Below are 13,382 nucleotides of genomic sequence, written 5' to 3' on the forward strand. Positions count from 1 at the left end.
ACACACTTGCCCCATTGCAGTTTCCACAGCCAAGCTTGCCTAGCAGCACCACTGACAGCAGGATGTATCCAACTAAACAAGCCTGGAAAAAGCATCCTACCAATAAAATCCCCGTTTCTGTTAATTATTATGAGCTTGGAACAGCCCAAATATCTAACCTCAGGGCAGGGACGGGGATATGCCTTGCTGTAAAAGTGAGTATTCAAACACTGCACACAACAAGTATGGCATTAATCCCCACTTTACCCACACCCTCAATCCATGCCAGCCACCACCTCTTCAAGGTTATTATAAGGGTTACTTCTAGTCATACTATTCCACAGCAAAAATCAAAGGGTTTGGGTAGCATTATGAAGCTACCTATATCTTATGCAAATATAACTTTAAAAGCCCTTTTACTTCTTTATAACATTAAAAATAAGCAGTCATGCTTTATCTTGTGTATCAAAAAACAAACAAGTATTAACATTCTAAAGAGCACTCAATACACATTTCACCATCCACATTGCCTTTACCTTCTCAGCACAAGGAGATGCTGCCTTACTTTTAACCCACCATATGATGCCAAAAATATGATTACTGAAGTAACCTCAGCTAACAAACATTCAACATCTTTGGAGAAGGATTACTGGACTTTCTAAACCTCTGCTCAAAAGACAGCAGTATTATTTTAAAGGACAGATGTCTGTCTCCTTAGAGCACACAGTGGAAATAATGCTTAGAAGATAAATTATTCCAGATCATGGCCAACTGCATCAAAATTACACTCATATATATCTGTGTGATGAGAATAAGCTGCTACATATGCAGGAACTACAAACAGGGCAATGATTGGAGCAAGAGTAAGGAAATTATTGGCAGGGGAAGTTGCAAAGTGGTTTGGAAGTTTACAGGGAGAGATGCTGGAGAAGCAATAATGAAGAGTATTTACAGAACTGCAACCACCACCAGAGACAGGGCTCAGAGTAACCCATTTCCGTTAAGTGCAAGATTCATCATGTGAATCGAGTTCAGCAGGGGAGATACCATGAGAACTAACATTCCAAAGGCAGAAAGTTGCACCCATAGAGATGTCAATACTTCAAACACAAATCCAAGAGAAATACCCCTAAAGAAAAGTTAGGTCCAAACAGCAGGGCTTATTCAATGCTTGCCACATTAAGAGAAGTTTCATCTCAAGAATGGAGAACTTAAAACAACTCCAAATACTGGTGAGTTCAGAATCACTCTAACACCTACAGTTATTTGCAAGGTACCAGAGTTAGGCTGTTACGAGATGAACAGGCCACATTTTCGTAAAAAGGTTTTGGACATCAGTTCCTGAACCTAGACCTGCCTTCATTCCATGTCTGTCTTCAGAAAAAGGGCGAAATTCGTATGACTGGTCTCTAACTCTTCACATTCCAGCAGAATCCCAGGGGAAGAATGGGGACCTTTTGTCAGAGCACTAAGAGACATGCAGGTGCGCATCACCCACCAGCATCAGCTTTACATCAGTGTAAGAGGGTTTCGGAGAGAATCTACTGAGGTCGTACACCTTGATTTAAAGACTTCTGCTGTGGGAAGGTAAGCAAAGGCTTTATAGTGAATGCAGTGCTTGGTGGATAACCATACCCAGAGAGCATGTAACAGTGGTGCATAGAAGAACATACCAAACAGGAACCCAGCTCAGTTCACCAATGTGTTTCCCATCATCTGTTGCTTGGCAGAGCAGGCTGGCTACAAGTAGGAGAAAGGCAGGAAGAACTGCAGGACAGCATTAAAACTCCGCATAACTCTGACAAATTCAAGAGCTGTACTGCAAGAAATAAGATACAATTCAGTTCTGAATTCACTCCAGCAGGATTTACCAAGGAAACAGGAAGGTGAGTTCTTTACAAGAAAGCTGTGGGCTAGGCTGGATCAAGCAGCTGACCTTGAAACAAGTGTTAAGCTGTTGTAAGAAAGTCAAATGTATGGGGATGCATAAACATGAATAGCAGCTCCAGAGCACACAAAACAGTCTTTTTCACTCTACTCAGCACAGGAAAACATCAGCTGTAGGACAAAGTTGGGCTTTAAGCACCACACTCAAAGACCAATGTGAACTAACTTGAGAAGAATGATTAGAGCTGAAAAAACATGACCTCTCGGGAAGAACTGAATACACTAGTTTTATTTAGGCCAGAAGTATTAGAAGGCTGCAAGGTAGAGGGTAAGACACAAGGAAATAGGAACATAACAAAGACCAGTTCAAGCATTTGTAAGAGATTACTACAGGGGAAAGAACAGCTACACATCATGTGCAGAGAATTAGGCAATAAACTTGGCCTGCAGTAAGGAAGATGCCTAGTTCCATATTCAGAACAAGTTTTAATGCTGAGGACAACAAAGCACTGCACTGAGGATGAAGTAGAGCTACTCAAGCTCCTTTTATGAATCACATTAGATGTGCCATACTGGTACAGGGCAGAGGACTCTCACAACCAGCCTACACCTTTTCCAGACTCTTTTTTTAAGAACTCTCTCAATTTCAAGCCACTGTAATGTCTTTGCTTACCCTCCTATGGTGTATTTTTAGTTTCAATGAGCTAGAAGTTACTGTTCTGATTTTTCAAATTACAACTTCAGGATTTGCACAGTCAGGTTATTTGACTATACACCAAAAGGCAACTTGCACCTGCCTCATGCTTTCTTCACACAGAAATAAACCAACTCCAACCATCTCCCATGGCAGCATGCAAATCTCAGCAGTATTGCAGTAGCCTGTTGTATCTTTTTCCTGACCAACAGAAACCAGAAGCCAATTATTTCAGAAGGACATGCAAGCTTGGCCTTCTATCAACCCAGAACAATGATGAAATAGCTTTCATTGATGTGGTGTCACTAAGCACCATCACACAAACATTTGCACCTCACCTTTTACAACTGTAGCCTTAGGCTTGTTTAAGGCTTCTTGAGGATGGAAAATGCTGCAGCAAACCAAATAATCTAAAAACTAAGATATGCAGGATTTTACAGACAGAGAGTTGAAGCAGACAGTGCTAGTTACAGACAGTCAGAGGATGCCTGTGCCCAAGATAAGCTACACATTTAAACGTAAACTTCAAGATCTAAAGTCACTAACGAGACAGAATTAACTCATGAGAACTCAAGCACAGACAGGACATTTAAGAGGCATAAACCAAAGACAAAATACTGTCCTTTTTCATCCTCTGTAATAGTTTTGGTACTACAAATATTTGTCTGCTTTGTTTAAATGCCGTCCTTCCAATTTGTGAAACATGAAAATGAGAGCAGCAACAGTCCATCTTACCCTCCAGGAGCTCAGCAATTCCTTAGCCAAATACTGAACTGGACAGGTCTGGTCAGAATGGAGTGCTACAGTGGAAGGAGATGATGAGGTGAGCAAGCACACACATAGCCAAGCTTAAGTAGACTGCCATACATGCTGAGAAGTGAATAGGCCAAGCTCCACATGTGTTTCAGTGCCAGCAGTATCTTCTTAACCAGCACTTCTGTTACCCTGTCTTAACTTCACGCAGCCCCTTACAGCAGGCAACAGCACTTCAGTGTAGCCTCCAAGTTACTCATGCTTCTCAATTCTTCATTTCAACTTTGTTGATCCATTTCATCACTTGTAAAACGTGAAAAGACAACATACTAGGTACCTACTCCTTTCCCTTTACCCACTAGAATACAGAGATACACCGTATTTTATTCAAGTAAGCAGCTATTGAATGCTGTTTTCATTACTCCTCCTCACTTACTAAATATTGCATCAGGAGCACAGCAGTAGTCTTGAGGCGTGCTTACACACCACCTACACTCCATTACAAATGAGACATAATGACTAAATTATTTGCCACTACTATCAGTATGGGATAATTGAGCAAAAAGGTTCCTTTTTTAAAACTAGGCCTGTAATTGTCACTTCATCAAAAAACCATACAGCCATACAAATAGATCCTAGGTACCTAAATAGAGACCATCACTTATAAAATAAATCATGGTCCATGGAACAGAAGTATCTTATGTTATGAAAACAAAGTCAGTTCATATGACAACACAAAAACCACCCACAACCTCAGTGGCCATCTACATGTCAACTAAGAAATGCCGTTCTGCAAGAGACAGAACCCAGCAGATCCAGACTCACCCAGCCTCAAGCATGTTTCCACAACTCTGTTGATTCATAATCCACATCACACCTGAAGCTCCAAACTTCAACCTTCCATATTCCACATGCTACTTTTGGACTGTGGAAGTTGATAAGGCAACAGGGCTTGACAGATCCAAGTGACACACAACTTTTGTCACTTGCATCCTTCCTTAAATCTGAATTTCCATCCATCTAAAGCCAAAAGAGGTCAAATCACCAGAAACCTTGGAGAACGACAGAAAAATGCATTTTTCATTGTGAAAGCAGGGGGATTTAAAGGAAGCAGTACCTTTAAAACAACATTTTCACTTTAAACTTGGAAGGGTAGGATAAAGGGCACATTACACCCTATCCAGTACTAACTGCATGAAATGGAGGAATACTTTACTAGGACAAAACCTAAAGCTGCAATTAAGAAGGTGAAACATAATGCATATGTGCAGCACTGAAGGAATGATTTAGTGCCACTGACATCAACACTAACTGCACAAAGCAAAAGCTGAACATGCTGCAATAATAATTTGAAGTGCTCAATGAGGTTAAAAAACACATTTACCCTACAAATTAAAAAGCCTCCCAAACCCCTCAAAGGCATTAATGCTGTTCACAATGTTATTTGAGATGCAAATTGGAGACCTAAAGTTAATATAACACCAACAGAAGTTCCTATTATTTCCATTCATAGCTCAAGGGAAGGCAACAGTAGAAATGAAACCTTAGCCTTGTTGTACGAGGTCTTATTAAGACAGCAAAGGCTTTTTCCTTCATTTTTAAAGTTAACCCACCTTAACTTCAGTGTGGACATGATCTTTCATAAACTCAGAAAGACTTAAGTGCATTAACAAATAAACAACAAGCCAGTGGCCAAAGCTGCTTGGATGAGGGGGGTGTTAAGGATTAAAGTATTCTTCAGAATAAAGGAATTCAGATCCCGTCTTTCAGCATCACAGATGTCAGTGTAAAGCACAAAAGTAAAGGAACAGAGGTGCAGCAGTTATTTCTTTGGCTACCTCTTTTATCAGCTGGGTTCAAATTTTAAAGCTCAGCAAGTGCAGAAATGGCTTCCTTCCATCTCAAATACCTTTCCCACAATGACATTTAAGTCTCAGTATACTGAGTCAGTTTTGTAAATGACACTTCTCATGACAGCTCCAGGCAAAATATTGTTTGATTTCACACTCTTAGCTCTATCTGTACAGACTTACACACACTGAAGAACTACCATCACTGGAACCGTATGTCCAAAGCTCTAGGCCTGCAATTTGATGTATCATTGAAGTACAGGGAAGAATACTGTCACTAGTTTAATTTTCCCAGGAACTTAAACCAATGTTGCCATACCAAATTCTGAGCAATGCTGCTAACATTAGGCAATTAGAATCCTTGATCTTGCTGTTAACAGCAAAACATAAGTCATGGCCTGCATTTCACTAAAATATAATCAAGTTTAAACAGGGGAAAGCCAATTATATTAATTTTGCTTTTTATTACTAAGTTTTCCTAATTTAAACATTTCCTGTTTTCTAAAGCATGATATTCAACTACCTGCTTAAAAAAATAGTCCTGCCAGTAAACCGAGAGCCATAACCCAGATAATGTGTTTAGTAACAACTCTGCCTACTTCCTCCCTGCAACCTGAAAATCAGCAGAAACATGGCCTTCAGAAGTTATTTGTGCCCACTACAAAGCATCAGAAGCTAGCTGAAGAGTTTCTTGCCAGCTTGGTGATGTCGTTACTTCCCAAACAGAAAAGCCAAAACAGCACAAAATGTAGAAACAGTGATATGAAAGACTTGACATAGGTTTTTATATACTTAACAGTACTGCAATATCCAGCTGGTTCATCACAGGAAAATTTGTATAACAGCTTAGAAAGAAGTTAAATATATCCTTCCTCCCTCCCCCCCCCCCTCTTTTTTTTTAGGCCTCCTTTTGTTAGGGAAAGAAAATCCTTAAAGAAACCCATGTTCTGAAAATAACTATCTTCAAACCAAGTTTATGGTTAAGAGAAACCAACAATGCACAGTTGTGTTTTGTTTTTTTTTTTATAGAGACTCTCATCACTGGATTGCAATACTGCACTGTTAAGATCTTGTTAACCACACAACCTTTATGACAAAAAAACAGGCTGTCAACATAAATGGCTACCTCTCAGGTATACAAAGTCGACAGATTAAAACCTGCCTACCAAGAAAGTATGAGCCACTACACCAAGTTTAAGTAGCTATTTTTCTAGCCATTAATTTCTTCCCTAGAATTAATGAACAGGGCTACCTTCTGCTCATTAACCCTTCCTTAGGAGCACTCATAAAGCCCTTCACAGGTTGATGTGTTTATTTTCACAACCACCACCACCACCCCCTGGAAGCTTATGTTACTTAGCTTATCTAGAATAAAAGTTACAACTACTTCTGCAACAGGCAAGAACCTCTTACATGTTCTACCATTATATGTTTCAAAATGTAAGTTTATATGTAAATTAAGACTAAAGACAAGGTACTATGAACATTCATCTGCAAGATCATTCTTGCATGAATATCAGATACCAAGAATGTAGTCATCTAAAGATAGCCCAAGAAATTTATTTTATGAAAGTAAAAATTCAGGTTTAAAGCAAGCAAACTTTTAATTAAAAGAAAGAAAAATACTCATGGGCTTGCAGGGGAAAGGGAAATTCACCGTTGCCAAAAGGCAACATTTCTGTTTATATTATGACCATCAAAATACACAAAAAAGAAATGTAAAGTATAATATAAACACTGAAATTCTCCACTAAAGGTTTAACAAGATTTTTCACTAGCATTTAAGAAAACTCAAAGCAGAACCAGAAAGGATAAATTCTTAGAAGAAAACTCAAAACCAGCAGCAAAAAAAGTGTAGGAGCAAGGAACGAAAGAATTGTGTTTGGAAAGTTTTAAGTACACCATGTTTCTAAAAGGAATAATCTATCAAACCACAGGAGGTGACTAGAACTGCCATCATCACTGCTAACACAAAGGAATGTAGATTGGGGGAGGCAACAGGGGAAGGGGGAGAAAGAACTGAGAAGGGAAAAGGAAAAGTAACTGAAAAAGGGAGCTACAGTAATGGCTACCAGGCCCTTAAGGAATTCCTATAGGAAAGAATAAATCCTTCATGCTTGTTTTAAGTAAAGCAATCCCTGCAATAAGTTGCAGTCATCTTTGTGAGGTTAAGCTTACCGTTTATCTGCACACCGTATTCTCATATATATAGCTTTATGCCTATACTAAACTTCCAAAGCTTAACATGATGGTTGCAAATACAAGTAATATTTCTCCTTTCAGCCTCCTCACTCTTCCATATCATAGTACCCTGCAGGAAAAAAAACAGCTTCTCAAAAGGAAGTCAGGCAGTTTAACTACATCAAGCTCAAAATATACACCTTTACAATTACTTAATTAACTTTAATTCTCTAGTTAAGGAGAATAACTGTGGGTTACACACTGGCAGGTAAAGGCCACTAGAGGACAGCTAGATTTCCACAGCATGGAACATCCTGAAAGGATATCATTAGTGGGATGATCCTGCAGATAAGAATTTTAAGTCTGTGTGGAATAGGCAGCATGTACTTCCATATGATAAAGAGCAGCATCTTATTACTGCCAAAAAAACACCTCGGGATGATTAAAAATAACGGATAGATTAATATGAATAGTATTTTCCAGAAATTCAAAGTGAACAAATAGTAAGCCCATTTTCTAGGTAGGAGCTTATGCAGAACTACTTCAAATGTATGTTTTAGCTCCCTACACACAGTAATCACTTGCCTCTAAGTATAATTCTTCCAGGCATTTTTCAGAAGCATGATAATTGTAAAGATACAAGCTCTTTGGGCTTTATCATGTACCCTGCATCTCCAATAAAGCCAGATCAAGTCACACACTTTGTTAGGAAAGTTCCTGCAGTTCAGCAAACATTGTACTCCAGATTTCATAAGCCCAACTTGAAGCAAACAGACTATTCACAATTAAAACACATCCAGAAACATTTCAGCTTGCACAAGAACACACAAACTTACTCGTTCTCGCCAAAAACGGCTTTGACAAAAATATTTCCTAGCAGCCAGGCATATGAATGGGAGGCAATGTAACCGTAAAGGCTGCAATAACTGTTCTCGGGAGCTAATTTTAATGTAAGCACAGTGAACCAGAAAATAGATTTGACCAGCTGGCTCAACTCATCCCGAGGCCTGGAACTCGGCATGCACATTAAAAGCCAGTGTCTCATCTGGTCTTAATCACCGAGCCACCCTCAACCTGAAAGTTACAAAGCGCTGTTTCTGTAACTGCTGCTTTCTGAAGGCTTCTGACTCGATAGATCATTTACCTAACGAGAAAACGCCTCAACTTTCAGATGCCCGCCAGGAGAGTTCAGATAACGGATGCAATGCTAAAGCAGAGGATCATCTGCGGCCGGCGGCCCCTGTCTCACAAGACCTAAAGCAACCTCCTTAAATAGCATCCGAATTTCAAGTACACGTTTCTCTTCAGCCTTCACACAGACAAGGAAACATTTAATAAGCCAAATAATCAGAACAAAGCCATGTTACTGCCCTTAGAAAAGCCAGAATAACACAAAGAGCCTATTCACTCGCCGATCTCGGACTTTTATGTCCAACCGGTCGTTACACTTACAAGCCATAAATTAGAAATCAACTTTCCTATTGCCGAGGGAGGGGAATGAAGAGAATAATCGCCGTTTTCACGCAGGAATCATTTTGGAAGGCAGCTATTGTGGAGAAACATGCACCTACTCTGAGGTAACTCTATCCTTGAGCAACAGCGAGGGGAGAATCGCCTCAAAACCCCCGGGGTACGTGCCTGCAGGCATGTGTCTCGCAAGGCAGCGGCACAAAGGAATGCCCGAGCCCGGCCGGGCCCGGGCTCCTTCCCTTCTCCTTCCCTCCCGCTGAGGCAGGCCGGGGCCCTCACGCAGAGCAGCCTCGCCGCCCGTTGGGATGGAGACACGGCCTCCCCGCTACCCTCATTCATACCCGGAGAGCAGTAATTAATACTAATAAGTTGGTTTTTGGAGGGCTTGGATGTTTCTTTCTCCTGCCAGGGCTGCAGGCAGCCGCCGCTTCGCTTCCACACGAAGCGTTCAGCTAATGGCAGGGCGAAAGGCAGCCAGCCTTTACCTCCTGCTGCGACGGAGGAACGCGGCCCCCGGCCTCAGCACCAACCACAGCCATTACAAATACAACGCCGATGCCTATCTATCTACCTATGCAATTAGGGAGATGAGCAGCCTACAGCTCTGCGGCAGCACCAGGCTGCCGCCGCGGGGAAGGGCTCCACCGGCGTCTCACCCCCACCCCGCAGGGACCCTCCCGGATCAGCGGCGCCCCAGTAGCGGTCATTCCGCCATCCGCCGAGAGCTGTCCGGCTCCCGCAGCCGCACGGGCTCCGGGGAAGGGGTCCGGGCCTGGCCGGCCGCGCTCCGCCCGGCACTGCCTCGGGGCCGCCGGGTACATCAACGGCGGTTACCTGCCGGCTGCGCTCGCCCTGCAACCGGCGGGCGCTGCCCCCGCGGCCTCCCCTATCCCTCCCGCAGCGCCGGCCACCGGTACCTGCACCCGCCCGGGCCGCCTCCCCTGCGCGTATGGACTGCGGTGCTCCACGGCAATTGAACAAAACACAGCCGGCTCCGCCCCCTCTCCCGTCCTGCCTGCTCTCATTGGCTGGGCAGCCCGGTCGCCGAACTTTGACCCGCTCTACCATAGGGCGGTGGTGCAAATCGGCCCCACCCACAAGGGGCGGGGGGCGTGTCCGTTGCCGGTAGGAACGCACAGCTGTGATGCCGGGTGGAGCAGACGGAGGGCGGGCGGGACTACAGCTCCCAGGAGGCATTGCGGCAGAGGGACAGGCCTGCTCACATTGGCCAGCCAGAGCCAATGCGCTTCTCGCCCAGGGGGCGATTACGTCATCGCGTCCCCGGATGGAGCCGCAAGAGGGATGCGGGTGTGCTGGTGGTGCAGCGAGAGGGGTCCGGTTGGGTACACTACGCATGCGTGTTCGCACAACTCCTCTCTCACCATCTGCGCATGGGCACTGGGGGCTATGAACCCTCAGGAGGGGGTGAAGATGGTTAGCGTCGTCGTCCTCTCTTCGTTCACTTGAGAGTGGTGGGGCTCGGGCCTTGGGGGTGACCCTAGGCTGGAGAGACCCTGAGCATGTTGATTTGAGCTTTGTCAGGCTGTAGGAGACCTCCATCAGGTTCTGGCTTGGCGCTGTAGGTTGCACCCAGCTTGGCAACACTGGCAGAGCCTCTATAGAGGCTGAGGTATGGGGTTGTGATAGTCTCAGAAGGAGCAGGAATGGCACCTTGGGCTTCCCCCTGAACCCCTGGCCAAGGCTCGTCCTAGCCAACTCATGTTGCTTTCTCCATCGCTGGTTCTTCCCAGGTTCCTCCGCTGATACGCGGCTCTGTCTGACGGTGTGGTTACACTGCCCTCTGCTTGCCTGCTCCGTGCTTCCCTCAGCTGGCAGCTTCCAGAGCGACTTGCTGCAAATACCTCAGTTTTCTCTTCCTCCAGGGGTCCCACATGGAAGAGGGCTGGTGCGGTTTCTCTTGCCTGTTAAAATGGAAGCAACAAAGAAAACCCGACATCTGCTTCTTTCTGTGCAAGAAATGTTCCTATGGGAGTTTTTCAGAAGCAGTTATGAGTCAGCCGTAGTGAGGAAGTGGGATGTGTTTGGACAGCAATTACATTGTACACTTGTCAGGGCAGAGGCTGCTTTATGCGGGTGCATAATCCTTAACATCATGAGAAACCAAACCCTGATTTACTGTTGCCTACGGGCCTAACATTACTGAGGTACAGGTATTTTTTATTAATGGCAACTATTAGAGAGCTCTTCTCATCTCTTCAGCAAGCATCTGTTATTTCAGCTTTCTGCAACCTGTTCCTCAGTGTTTGCAAATGGAGTTGTATTTCACTCCCTCACCTTTCCTTTGACCCAGACGTTTTTCAGCTGAATTTAACTTATTATCTTGTAAGATTTTACTGAACTACAAGTTGATGCTGCAACAGATACCTCAGTTATCGTCGTGATGTAGAGCCCAATCCAAAACTGTGTTCCTAGGAAATCTTTACTTGGGCTTGCTTACTTTCTGAGCTATTGAATTTTAACTGTAAGTTAAACCCAATACTTCAAATGGCATTACAAGGTTTTACTGCGTGCTTTTCATCACTTCTCCCATCTTCTACACTCTGTTCATCCCTACAGTACCCAGCTTCTTGAAAGGTTTGGCTGTTTATTATATTTTGATAAACCTTGTCTGAAATCTTTTTCAAATCGCTTTCCAAGATACCTTTCCCAAATTATATAATGAATATTGAAATTAGTGTGCTAGTTCTCTGTGAGATCAACACCTACTTCTCTTTAGAAAGATGTTGCAAGCGATTATAGGTACGCGGAGGAACGTACACAGCTTTCTCCCATAGCTGAGCCCTGACTCTTGAAATACTTTCTGGTTGTGCTCATTTTGCTCCTGGCCTTTACTGCGAATTCTAGTGCATGGGAAATTGTAGTTCATCTGCTTTCATGATCCTGCCCATATCTTTGGCAGGGATTTGGCCCCATTCTTTAATCAGTTTTGTACACAGAATTCCCCACTGAAAACAAGTTATCCCTGAAGCATTTCGTTGCTAAATCCCTCTCCAAACTTAGAGCTAACAATTTATTTTTTTAAAAAAATTAAGTCATGATATAATTTCATCTTTCACAACCATTATATGTAAGTATTCCTCTGGAGTTTAGCAGCTCAGGCATGGGAGTTTTGATGTAAAGGTTTTCCCTCACCTACAAGCTCAACCATTTTCATAGTTTTGAAACATTAATGTTTCTCTCAGTTAAGCCACAGTACTTCCCCCAGCCTCCTGCACTATTTCTGCCGCAAGTAAAGGTAAAACCAGAGGGAACTTTGTGTTTCTGAAACTGCACTCTGTGATTGCAAGTGTTTACTCACTGCTGTGGCTGCAGCGATGAGGGAGGCATGTGGAAGGAGCAGTTAGTGCTCTGCTCTCAACTTCCACAAGCTGGATATTTCCAACCAGGGCAAAAACCATGCAGTTATTAAATGGCCTTATCAATTAGATAACTCTTAAATCTTCTTTCTTTTCTAAATGTTCACCTGTGATTTCTGCCCTGATTTCTTTTATTGCTTTCCATTCTTTTCTCCAACTTACTTTAAGTGGTTGCCCAAAGAAGTGGTAAATGCTCCATCCCTGGCAGTGTTAAAGGCCAGGTTGGACAGAGTCCTGGGCAGCGTGGTCTACAGTGAGGCATCCTTGCCCATCGTAGCGGGGTTGGAACTGGATGATCTTAAGGTCTTTTCCAACCCAAACCATTCTATAATTCTATGATTTATTAGCTCTTTTCCGATTGTGACAATGGCTGATACTGTCTTCTTCTGGCATGGAGATACTTTTACCAGTCTGTAGTCCAAAACTGGGTGGGAAACTGCTCCCTAAACTAGTGATGGTTCCAGAGGTGGTACCTCCTATGATCAGCTGGTTGCATCCCAAAACTTATCACATAGGCAAATCCCATACAACAGTCAATAAAAACTAGGGGACTGGGGTGGGAGACAGGAGTGAGTGATCATATCAGAGGCAGGTGGTAGCTTTAATCAATGTCATTCCATATTCAACCATAGTCTTCTTTTATACCCAAGAGTAATGCTCTGGCAGGGATCCAGTTTATAATTCAGACTTCGGTAAACACAGACCTAAATTTCCCTCATGACAAGGTTCGATAGTAATTGTCTAGCACTTTAAATATCTAATTACAAACATGCTACCACATGTTGAAGTGGTTGGTGTCTGTTCACTCAACTGTGTGTCTCCAGGAAGGGCCATCTGTTTCCAACGGAACAGTGAGACATAAATGTAGGCAGGTTTCTAAATTAAAAATAGAGAGAAAATAATAAAGAGAGACACAAAGCTGTCTGTGCAATAAAGTACAGGTTGAAACAGGTACCATCAGAATGAACCTCAGGAGAAGGTTTTCACCTCAGGGAACTGATGCCTGGCATGATTGCTCTGAGATACCCTTCTGGGGATTGTTTTATGCACTATGGGAGTGAGCATATAGAAGTTTCCGCTACATATACAGATTATATATACAGTTTGGTCCATCTTGACCCCTATTTTCTATAAAGGAATTCCACAAGTTCCTCTTATACCCTATCTCAACACCTATATCTGATTATTCAA

At 43.1% G+C, this 13,382-nt stretch overlaps 1 protein-coding gene across 3 annotated transcripts in view; it reads right to left on the reverse strand.

The window, feature by feature from the left end:
• Nucleotides 1-9,761, reverse strand: part of FAM53A (family with sequence similarity 53 member A) — a 72,566-nt gene extending 62,805 nt beyond the window's left edge. The window contains exon 1 of one of the 3 annotated variants that reach the window (XM_080631203.1): nt 9,732-9,761. The gene's annotated coding sequence lies outside the window, so the exon portion shown is untranslated. Of the gene's footprint in view, nt 1-1,652; nt 1,773-9,385; nt 9,509-9,731 lie in introns of those variants that run through there. The other 2 variants (XM_080631204.1, XM_080631205.1) reach the window with 2 other exon arrangements.
• Nucleotides 9,762-13,382: the final 3,621 nt, after the last annotated feature.

This window comes from Psittacula echo, assembly GCF_963264785.1.
Source record: "Psittacula echo genome assembly, chromosome: 1".
NCBI classification, from domain to species: domain Eukaryota; kingdom Metazoa; phylum Chordata; class Aves; order Psittaciformes; family Psittacidae; genus Psittacula; species Psittacula echo.